This window comes from Pipistrellus hanaki (assembly GCF_964339955.1).
Source record: "Pipistrellus hanaki genome assembly, chromosome: 4".
NCBI lineage: Eukaryota > Metazoa > Chordata > Mammalia > Chiroptera > Vespertilionidae > Pipistrellus > Pipistrellus hanaki.
This window is the reverse complement of record NC_140506.1, coordinates 64,961,731-64,973,834: the sequence shown is the minus strand read 5'-3', so window position 1 is coordinate 64,973,834 and position 12,104 is coordinate 64,961,731. Positions and strand designations below refer to the sequence as shown.

Below are 12,104 nucleotides of genomic sequence, written 5' to 3'. Positions count from 1 at the left end.
TAAATTATGATGATCAGCGGCTAAGTATGCCTATGTCGGCAGAACTCGGGGAATGAAAATGAATCATTTATTTCCATCTTGATATGACTGCTCTTCTCCGAGGCGCTATTCTCCAAGTTCACAGGGCCTTGGAGTTCATTGGAATTCTCTGGTTAAAGCACAGCTTGGAGACCTCATTTATGAAAATTCCTTTAAACCTTTCACCACTTTGACAAATCCAGTCCAAGTTCACTGAGCCAATTCAAAAGTAGCTCTCAGCCTTTTTATAGGTTTTCAATTACACCAACACAGCACACCAGAGCCGTCGCGTTGGAAGGAGTATATTACAGTTGCAGAGAGGCACGGGTTCTTTTTTAAGAGACTCAAAAATGAAAGCAGCATTCTTAAAGCTGGAGCCAACAGATGCAAAGCTTTGTCTGTCTTGTGCCATCTTGACTTACTAAAGAAGAGGTCTACAAATTACTTATACATGGCTAGTGTTTAGTTATCTACTGTATGATGTATGCTAACTTTTTAGACTTTGAAAAAATATTGGCAAGCTACCTTGCCCTCAAATGGTTCCAAAGAGTTTTTGGAGGGACTGTTCAAAACATTTTCTAGACTTCATTCATCGTCCTCCTACACAGTGTGTGACAGCTGTATGCACTCTGAGAAACAGAAACCCCAAGCAGGTCAATAAACTTTCTAGGTTAAAACTGGTAAACAATGGTAACAGGGAGGTTAGATCTAAGTCCATTTTCTCTTTCAATGTGCTCTTTAAGTGGGCCTGAGGTAACCATACTTTTTTTCTGAGACAAGAATCCCTTCTAAAAATGTTTATATGACTTAACAGATCAAACGCTCATATTTTCTTCTATTTTCAAACTTTGAATTTATTTGAATATGTGGTTAGTATGGTTTTATGGGAGTGCCAATCTTTGAGACGTGGTTGTATGAATTATTTTAAGTGACATTTATCATTAGGGGTAAAGTAGACAAGCAAGCACATACACATTAGTTGGTTAAAAACACTTGCAAAATTTAAATACTGCATGTGCAAGGGCAAACTTACTCCAGGATATAAATCTCCCCTTGGGGGGAAGGGAGTAGTGATGATCTAAAACCACTAGAAACGGAGAAAGCATATCATGGTGACTCCAACAGCTCCCAGTGCAGGCTCTTCCTTCCTTGTATATTCAATATTCCAGGTGTCAATTGGTCTTTATGTAAGCTCAGTAGAAGGGTTAAGTGGGTGAGTTTAATTTTGGTGTTTGGTCAATTTTTTTTAAATTGTCATCCTTTTTAAATAAGACCATATGGTTTAACCTACCAGAGTGCAGATAAATTTCTTTAGTATTCAATTTTACAAGAGGTAAAACCTAAAGCTAAATAAGACCCATAGAGACTCAGTACAATACTAGACTAGAATATTCCTTTTGACTATAGAGGCCCCTCTCTCCATTCAATCAGATTCAAATGTAGATCTGTGGCACTGGGCAGCATCAGGGATTAAAAAATGGGTGCCAGGGCTGGTGAGGTGAGCCCCACAAACCGATCCCTTCAGAAGCTGAGGTTACCAATGAATCCTCCCTCTTATTAATGCATTTCCAATGTTCTAAATGCCAGATGAGGTCCTACTTAACACTGCACTCTACAATGAAGACAGAAAGATGACAGACCCAATTCCTACCCTCATGAGCCAGGTTCAAGAGCACAGACAGCCACATATAACACCTCCTGCATAAGCAACAGTGAAGGTGCAAGCAAAGAGCTGAGGGAGACAGAGTCAGGTCCTCCTCAGAGCCCAAGCCCGCAGTCCACCACTATGGGAGCCACTAGCTTAAGGTGGTTACTGAGAATCACAAGAGTGGCTAGTCTGAGTTAAGAATAAAGCACAGCCCAAATTTGGAAGAGTTTGAAAAAAAAAATGCAAACTATCTGATTAATAATTTTTAAATATAGATTACATAGGGGAATGCTCATATTTTTGATGTATTGGGTTAATTTAAATACATTATTAAAACTTTACCCATTTCCTTTTACTTTCCTTAACATGCCCATTAGAAAATTTGAAATGGCCTATGTGGCTCACTCCCTGGATCCTGTTATTCCTACCAGCCAGTTCTGGTCTAAGCAGTCACAGGACAACAGTGCGGGAGAACACCTGGGAGGCTCTCGGGCAGGCGGGCAAGCAGGGAGAGGTGACCATAATGAAAAAGGAGACAACATCATGGGAACCTCTCCATGGCTGCGAAGGGGGGCGGACCTGGAAGAGGGGGTGGACCTGGCAGGCTCTGCTTCCTGAAGAGTGCTTGTCTGCCCATTCAGTGTTGCAGAGAGGCCACAACATAAAGGCCAAAAACAATGACAGTAAGCACATGGCAAATAATTTAGCAGCAGCCTGTGGTTTACTGTGAGCCATCTCTGCCTGAGATCAGTCCTAGTTAGGCCTGTCTTCACTCCGCCTGAGGCCAGTCATTTGGCCACTCTGCCTTCTCATCTATAAAGGGGGGGCTGAGAAGGCAGAGTGGCCAAATGACTGGCCTCAGGCGGAGTGAATGGTTCTGCTGGTGGTGTGTCCCCCTTCCTCTGCCAGCCAAGCTTCTGGAAATCTGAGGTGCTCTAAACACCCTGAGGGAGGAAGGAAAGGGATAGAGAAGGAAAGAGGTTGGTCACTAGAACTTTGAAGCTGCACAAGGAACAGAAATGCACACAGAACACATTTATATTTCCTTTTTCATGCAATGTATTGCATTTCATTGAAGTTGTGTTAGCCTTATTGTCTGCTAGATAGGAGCTGGATGAAAGTGCCATGAGCTCAGGAACCACACTGTGTGCTCACTGCTCTGACCACAGATTCCAGTGCAGAGCCCAAAATACAGCGGGTCCCAAATAAACATCTCTGGACAGGTCCCAGTGGAGATGCTGCAGTCATTTTTGTTGTTGAGAATCGATCTGTTGGGTTAAAGTTTCCAGGTATATAGTCTACACTCAGGAACAAGCCAGGGATCCACCAGGAGTGGTCACGCTTGGTGCTGGGTTGCATGAATGATGTTATCTACTTGTGGCGGGTTGTGCCAGGTGAAGGACAATGAACTGGAAACCTGCCAGGAGGCTTTTCTGGCAGCAGCAGACCCTTTAATCAAAGAAGTTGATGGCTGAGGGGAGTCAGAACTAATACAGGCTCAGAAGTTCACTGGCTCAGGTCTCCTGCCCAGCTTGGCGAGAAGAAAGACGGTGGAGGCAGCAGGAAGTAGCAGTGATACAGATCTGGGTTCTGTGATTAATTCCCCTCTCACCACTTGGCAGCTGGGAAACTCACTTCCTTCTCTGAACCTCATTCTCCACAGCTTCAAATGGCTCATAATGCATGGCTAAGAGGGTTGGTTAGCCATAATGTACTTTTCACAAAGGACCAGCACATGGTAAACACTCAATAAATGGTTACATGTGATACATGGTAAGCACTCAACAATGTATATGTTTCTTTTGGATTATAGTTTCCAGCAAAGTTTTCAACCTGGAACCCCAGGAAATCCATAGATGGGCTTCCACAGGTCCCAGAAATACCCTGAATCATTCAAAGTGGCATGTGTGTGTGCACGTGTGCATGTCTGTGCGCACCTTTTCTTCTCTAAGGACAGAATCCATAGCTTTTATTACAACCTCAAAAGACTCTCAGACTAAAAAAAAGCATTGAGCTTCTGTGACTTTTACAGAACAACTGAATCACCCTCGGAACTCATGTCTCTATGCCTATTCAAGAGGCCTGCATGTTGTACTCTGCAGCACGACCTTTGTAAGAGGCCCTTATATCTGGAACGGAAGAATTAAAGGAATAGGACAGGCATTTCTAAAGAAGAAATTCATCTCAATTTCAACAGTTGCACTCCAGCTCTTACCTCTTTAAATGTATCTTTTTCATAGCCTTTTTTACATAATTGATGGCCAAGGGAGGCAGTTGTAATGTTTCATTCTTAGAATGCGGTCACTTCATTTTAAGAGAAAAACAAAAAATTCATAATGAATGAAATAGAAGATTGATGAGTGTCAAGTGGCTACAGTCTCTGGCAAGGGGACACTTGGTGACAAGAGAGCTATTTCAACTCTTAAATCATAGTATCCTCATATGGAGAGAAAGAATGATAGGGATAATACCCCTTTCCTGGGGCTGCTGTGAGAATTAAATAAGAAAATAATTGTAAGGCATCTGGTAAGCACCCAACACAGAGTAAATTCCTCATAAATATTAACTATTAACTATCTTCTTTATGGTAGGAAGAAAAAGTATTCCTCATCTGATTTCTGAGGCAAAGATTCTAGACTCAAGATTGACTTTGGCCACAAATACATTTCAGTTTCTTTCCTAAGGCATCTCTTAGTGACCAAGAAGGGAAAAAGCACACACCAGCTGAAAGAGCATCTGAGCAGTAACTTCAAAGAGAACCTATCATCATGTCCAACACTGAGCTGCAAATGTGAGAATCAAGTTAAAAGAAACAGCATAACCCTACAAAGCAATCACTTTAAACCCTGAAGATGAGCGATTCAGTACACATTTTTTTTTTTTTTCATTCATTCATTTAAAATAGACTGGTCGGTGTGGTTCATGGTTGAGTGGGAGGTCACAGTTCGATTCCCGGTCATGGCACATGCCCAGCTTGCAGACTCCATCCCCAGTGTGGGGTGTACAGGAGGTAGCCGATGGATGGCTCTCTCCCATCATTGATGTTTCTCTCCCTCCCTTCCTTTCTCTAAAATCAATCAAAACATATTTTTTTTAAAGTTACTCAGCATATATGAAGTGAGAGGCACAGGGATATACAAAGAAGCGAGATCAGAACAGTAGGAGACAGACAAGTACAGCCAACACTGTACCACAGGGTCAAGTCTGGTGCAGGGGCTAGGCAGGAGGGGGTGTTCAGCAAAGGCTTCTTGAAAAAACAACATTTGGGCTTAGTTTGGAAGGAGGAGTAGATGTTCACTAGTTCCAAAAATGAGAAACAATATTGTAGAGAAACAGCACACCCAAAAGCTTGAAAATGGAGCATCTGGTGATACTGGTGTTACATAGGTCAGCACAGCCCAGGGACAGTGACCGCAACAAGCAGCCGCCTTCGCTGCACATCCTCCTTTCCATCTGCTGAGTCCACAGGAGGAGGCAGGGGGTCCTCAGACTCAGGGCAGGAGCCTGGACTTTGCCCCTTTCCCCAAGGCTTTGAGGTTTGGAACAGTGCTGTGAGGTTCTCTCTAGTTCTATCTGTGAGGTTTTGAATGAAACATCACTTACCACACACAGTTCCTTTTTTTTTTTTTTTTTGTCTTGTGAAGAGAACATCTAAGATCTACTTTCTTAGCAACTTTCCAAATATGCAACACAGTATTATTAACTACAGATATATATATATACAAATATATGCATGTATGTCACACATCTTCGTGACTTATTTGTTCATAAATGGAAGTGTGTACCTTCTGACCATGGATTCATGATTCCATTGCATCTGTTCTCTAGAAAGAGCACTCAGGCAGTGATGAGGAGGGTGGCCTGCAAGCGGGGAGGCTGGAGGGAGCATTTTACAAACTACTTGTAAAGAGTAAAACAGGGCAGGTCTAAATGAAAGGAGAAATAGAGTAAGATCGAGAGCTGCGTAGGGAGCCCTGGTCAATGAGCAGATTGATCAGGTGAAGGAGGAACGGTAGGAGGTGAGATCAGGATCAGTCCCAGGTGTAAGGCCCGGTGCTTAGGGAGAGGATGAAATACCCTCCAGGGGAGACAAATGATAGATATCTGTGGTTTCTACTTGCCCTGCATCCACTCTCTCTTCCCAATATCTCCTTTTAAAACCACCCTCTCCTGCACTCAGGCCAGCTGGTTGTAAGAGAGTTGCTGACCACACTCCCATGCACCTCATCCACCTCCCAAGCCACTCAGCACACAGACCACCCTCCCATTCCCAAAGGCTCCACCTTGGCCAAAGGTACTGGTTGAGGCATGCGCACAGGATCAAAGTGGTCTAATTAAAGTCAATCCTGAATTATTCCCTTTTCCTGCAGGGTTTAAGCCCTGATGCTGCTGCTGAGGACCATTTCACCACCTTGAAGATGAGAAGAAGTAAGTGGAACCTTCCTGAACTTTTCCAGTACAGAAGCCAGGATATGGCCCTTCCTACTTGAGCAAGTACAGACTGGACTGGGTTTCTGTGACTTGCTGCCAAGAGTCCTGGCAAATACAGAAAGTGAAGACAATTGTGCTTCAAAAAAGAGTCTACTTTTGTGAGTGGTGAATTTATGAAAAACCCACATTGCTGTGATAATAGTACCTTAAAGCATTTAAATCTGCACAAGGCATTCAGGGATTTGATAGCCAATTCCACCGTGAATAATGAAAAGCCGAGCCAGGCTGCCTTAGAAAATGTTACTGCACCAACAATGGCACATTCACTCATTAAGTTGACATTTCCTGGATATCTTCAGGGCTCTCAGACATAGACAATAGAAACTATGAAACTCTGTGCCTGGTTTGAGCTGATCCATCCAAGGCCCTTCCATAAAGAGCAGCTGTGTATGCTGTTCAGCCGAACTGTGTCATGTTAGAGAGGCCAGGTGTTTCTGTCTGGCCCCACAGCTGTCCTGGATGTGAAGGACACCACCTGAATTTCCGACTGGCCATCTAAAAAACAACGCTGGTGAAGCAGAACTTCAACGGAGCCCTTGGTGGAGGGGAGGGGGACAGAACATGATTTGAATTTCTCTTCCCCTCTAATAAAATATCTACTGACATTTATGGAGGAGCCTGGACGACACATTGTGCTGGGCCCTCTTTTCTTTCTTTACTTTCTCCCCATGAGAAAAACCCACCACTAGCATGATCTAACCTTTATGAATGCACCCACACCCCTATATAAATACGCTTAAATTGTCACTTCCTACTCAGTATACTTCCCAGTGTCTAGGCTCAAATAAATCTGCAAGTGTCCATCGTGGGTGGGGGTTTGGGGTGTTTGCCACCCTACCACGCGTCCATTCTCACTTCTGACAACAGTGCTCCCATGTCCTTTAAGGAAGTAGCTACCTGCTCCCCATTGTGTGCTGTCTAGGTGGTGCTGTCAATCAATGCTTCAGGCTCAGCATGTGCAGGCTGCTCAAACTATGCCCAAGTGTTCTCTTTCCTTCTGTGCTAAGTCCAAGGGCAGAGCGCTCCAAGGGCAGACCTCCAGCTGTGCCTCAGGAAAAAGAACATCAGTTCCTGCTCCTGAGCTGCCCAGAGTACTTCCGTTTCCATCCTGAGAACAGTTCTTCTGACTTCCTCTGACCCTTAGGATATCCTCCACACTGCATTGCATTGCATTTTCTGTTGCTTTACAACTAGAGGAACTTACCTATACACGATCCACTGTGATTTAAACACTAAGCAATAGCTAACATTCAGAGCATACTCCACAGCTTATAAAGTACTTTCACATCCAATTTATCTTTTAATCGACCTTTCTGAAACCGAGTATTTCTCCTCCCCTCAAATAAATCACTCACTGCTTTCTCACAACAATCTTTCAGTCACATAAGATTTTTTAAGTATCAGAATGATTTTGACTCTCAGCTTTCACTAACCCCCTATAATCAGTCACCTAATCCTAACTATGGGAATCTCCCGCATCCATCCCTCCCTTCCCATTCTCTCTGCCTCTAATTGTCAGAGCCTTCCTCGCCTCCCAACAATGGTCTGCTGAATCTGCCACTAGTCAACCGTCTCCACGCCATTCTGGTGCCACAAACAGAAGGATATGGTTGCAATTTTATCATCACTGAGTCATTCCTCTCCTCCCCAAGGCTTACGGAACAAAGATTACAGGACAATGATTTACAGGGCAATTCCCTAACCTCAATGCTGGGCTATCTACTAGCGGGGCTCCACTTCTCTCTTGCCTATCTCACAGCACACTGTTCCTCAGCAGAAAACTTTTGCTGGAACAAGTATTTTCAACATGTCGTGGATTGAAAAAAAAAAAAAAAAAAAAAAAAAAAAAAAGGTTAAATTTGATGCAGCTCTTTCTCATCGTAAGTGGGGTCTTTGGACACCCCTTGAATCTGGGGTGACCTTGTGTCTTGATTTGGTCAACGGGAGAATAGCAAATGCAATACAGAGGCTTAACCATCCTTTTTGAATTGTTGTTCTTGGAACACTGTTTCGTTGCTATGTAAAGAAGCCCAGGCTAGTAAGCTAGAGAATGGGAGGCACAAGTCCCAGTTACCTGTTAGCCTGGCCAACACCTAGTAACTGCCAGACATAAGCGAGGCCATCCTAGATCATCCTGCCACCAACGAACCCACCAGCTGACTGAAGATGCCTGAGGGACTCCAACGGAAACCAGCAGAACCACCACCTAGAGGAAGCCAGCCCTCATAGCTGACCACAGAATCATGGTCTAGAGTCCTTATTTTAAGCAACAACTATTGGAGTGATTTGTTATTTGGCCAAGGATGATGGATAAAACATCTAAGCTGATTTGGTCACTTTCTCCTAGGAATTCCTTTCAATGACTACTTAGTCTTGGGCACTCAATCCTAAAATATCGTCTTCCATGGTTTTGTACCATTATTTAATTTTTCTATGTGTTCTATTTCCCCCCTTTTAAGTTTTTTGTAAGGAGACTGTGTACTTTATATTTTTATATCTCGCCTAGGCGCAGAGTGAATATACAATGACTAGTTATGAATCAGTATTTTCCATCAAGCATATCAATTCACATTCATCATTTCAATGCATATGTTGATCATTAATTTTACAAGCTTAAAAAGGGATTTGATAAGATGCAAACCATAGACTATGAAATCTAGTTATCTAACCTATAAAGTACAAAATCATGCATAGCATATATCATCCTAGAAACCATGTTATTGATTCATTTTCAGACGATTACTTCTTGCAAGTGAGCCTGCATACCCATAAAAAGGGGCACAAAGAAACAAGCCTGTGAGGGTAAAAGTTTCACAGAAGCAACTGTGTGATTTTCACCAGGATATTATTTTTCTCCCAAGACACATATTTCTCCTATGTGGTTCACAACCTTAACCTGACAGACTGCCAAAAGCAAGGCTTCTATTCTAAGCATGTCACTGACTCTCCCCTTACTGTTCAATTAGATTTTGCATTTAATAGAGAAATCCCCTTGTGCTTCTCATAATGGTGCACCTGCTCCTTGGGAGATTTCCTCTTTTGACAAGAAATGCCTCAAGTCTGGCAAAGAAAAACAGCTCCAGGCTCTCTCTCTGATAATATCAAAGACATTTGTTTGTTTTAGATGTTTGTGTGGATTTCCCTCCTCTTAAGAGCAGTAAAGCACTGCTATGATTGCTTCCAAAACAACAGCACACACGCAGTTTCTTGGCCTCTGTTCCACATTTCCACTGGACACCTGCACCATAGGGACTGCCTGTAATTCCCTAAGCTGTGACATCGTAGACAGAGAAATTCATTTGCTTTACTCACTACCTTCTGGACAGCAACACATGGTGAATGTCAAAACAAAGGCATCATCCTTTCAAATCCACTATCTTGTCATCTTTTCTCATGAAATGCTTGCTATGGAGAAAATGAGGTTTATAGTCAAAATTATATCCTTTTTTAATAGCTTATTTCTAACCGAGGGAGCCAAGCACCATCTTCTTCTTTCCGACTGTAGACCTGGGAATTCCTACTACAGGTTTGATCACTGGTTGCTAGTATGGCCTTCCGGAGAAGCTTCTGCGATTGGTTCCAACATGTCACATCTTTTCCGAATAGCTGTAAGGGCATCCTTACGGGGTCTCCCTGCACTCTGGCCATGCTGCATGTAATTTAACAGTGAGATGCATCAGAAATACCCAGTAGACATTCTCTCCCAGATGTGAACACATTAGCATAACTGCTTTCCTACACCTTGATCTTTTTCTTTTTTCTTTTCTTTCTTTTTTTTTCCTTTTAAAATTTCAATATTTACAAATACAGATTTCAACTCATTCCCAACTGGGATGTCTGCCCTAAGAGAGAGAAATGGGCTTTTGCCTTCCTGCAGACTCAGCAAGGAAAGTGGTGCTTGGGAGTGACACCTTGGAGAATTGACAGGCTCTTGCACACATGTAATCCTCATAAACCTCCCCAGTCAGCCCTTATTTCATTTTGCAAACTGCACCCTGGCCCGGCTCCACAGCACGTGGGGAATGGAGAGGCTGTCCTGCCTGCCTGCCTGCCCCGGTGCTCCCTGCCCCGGGGCGCCCTGATGGACACCTGTCAGTAGCAGCCACGGGGCGTGCAGTCTGGCTCCCAGCACGTGAGGAACGGACACGAGCAGCGAGCTCCTTTCATTAACTTTCCCAAGGAAAGCAAAGCTCCCACCGGAAAAAACAACCCGTTTCTCCCCTCCTAGCGGCCCATTGAAAAAAAAGAAAAAAGAGCAACAATGCTCCTGCCTTTTTGTTTCCTCGAGACTTTCTTCCCTGCGAGCAGTAGCGTGTTCCTCAAAGAATGCTAGTATTTCCTGTGGAAAACTGTAAGCCTGCCAGGAGCGGCTCCTAATTTTCCCTTTTTTTTCATAAAAAATATGAAATTAGCAAAGCCTGGCGGTTTTTTTGACAAGAGCCCAGACACCCGTTCACCTCACTTACCACCTGCAGGTGAAAGTCACCCCGGGGGAGGCCGCGGGAGGAGCGCGCGGGCGGGATGGGCCGGACCGGCCTGGACGCGGGGCCACGGGGCGGGAGGGAGCGGTCAGCGCCCGGGCTGCACGGACACGCGGGGCGCGCGGCGCTGAGGAGCGAGGGGCTCTCCCGGGGCGGCGGCGGCCCCCGGGGTCCCCCGGGCGGCGGTGACCATGGTGGGCTCTGTCCTCATTCCTGTCCGTGCGCCCTTCCTCAGCCCAGCTCCCGGGAGCTGGGCGCTGCCCAGCCGGCCTCGGAGAGATACGGGGTGAGGTGGCAGCAAGAATAACGGGCCGAGGAAACCGGCAAATGAAAAGGACAATCCTTTGGAAACCCTGGGAATTGGGGGGGAGGGGGTTCTTTCCCCCTTTCCCCCAGGAAAGCCGCCGCCGCCGCCGTTACTATAGAGACCACTCTCCCCGCCGCCCCCCGCCCCGATCCTCCCGCAGAGCCGCCGCCGCTGCCCCCGGGGTGGCCCGGACCCCGCACAAAGGGGCCCGCGGGCAGGAGCACGGGCGACACTCTCAGAGTCGCCCGCCCGCCCCGAACTTGGAGAGGCTCGGCCCGGCGCCCGCCCCGCGCCCGCACTCACCGGCCGCCGGCACGCCCGCGGGCTCCGGGGCTCGGACAGACTGACGGGCGGACGGACGGCGGCGGCGGCGGGAGCAGGAACAGCCGCCGCAGGAGCCGGCGGCGGGGGCGCAGCCGCGGCCCCGCTACGTCACAATGCGGCCGGCGCCGCGCCGCGCCCCGGGCCCCGAAGGGCTGCGGGCGGGGGCGGCCCGGAGGCGGCGGGACCCCAAGACCCGCGCGGAGGGCGCGGAGCAGAGCGCACCGGGCACGGGGGGCGCGGCCGCCGCCGCCGCTGCTGCCTCTGCCCCGGCTGCTGAGCCACTGCGCGCCCGGCATCCGCCCCCCGCCGGCGAGCCCCCTCCTGACAGCGCCCCCCGCCACCCCCCGCGCCCCCCTTTCCCCGCTGCCTTCTCACCGAGACCCCCGGCCCGCCCGCCGCGCCCGTCCGAGAACCTGCCCTTTCTTCTCCACCTTCCGCGCTCGCCTCCGCCGCCCCTGCTTCTCCGCGGCCGGGTGTCCCCTCCCTCCTACTCTCCCACTTCCCTCCGCCCCCACCTCCCCGCTGGGCGGCCTCGCCCCCTGGCACCTACAGCGCCCCTCCCTCACCAGGATCCCTGCGCCCACCGCTGCCACCTCCTGGGGCCCCGGACCATCCCGGGCTGCAGCCGGGACCGGGGAGAGCGATGGGCAAGGAGGGGAGGGAGGGAACGGGGCGTGGGCACGATCCTGGGGAATGGCCGGGCTTCCCAGCTCCTGGCACCGGGTTGGCGTTGGCATGCAGTCTCCAGCCCCCCCCCCCCTGCCCCGTCGCTCCTCTCCCCCTCCCCCAGCTCGCCCACCCATCCCCGAGGACTGGGCTAAGGAGTGAAGGGCGA

General features: G+C 47.6%; 1 protein-coding gene across 5 annotated transcripts in view; it reads right to left on the bottom strand.

The window, feature by feature from the left end:
- SNCAIP (synuclein alpha interacting protein) overlaps positions 1-11,896 on the bottom strand; it is a 138,609-nt gene extending 126,713 nt beyond the window's left edge. For 2 of the 5 annotated variants that reach the window (XM_084882035.1, XM_084882039.1), the window contains exon 1: positions 11,683-11,756. The gene's annotated coding sequence lies outside the window, so the exon portion shown is untranslated. Of the gene's footprint in view, positions 1-11,248; positions 11,477-11,682; positions 11,757-11,835 lie in introns of those variants that run through there. The other 3 variants (XM_084882037.1, XM_084882034.1, XM_084882038.1) reach the window with 3 other exon arrangements.
- Between the last annotated feature and the right edge of the window lie 208 nt (positions 11,897-12,104).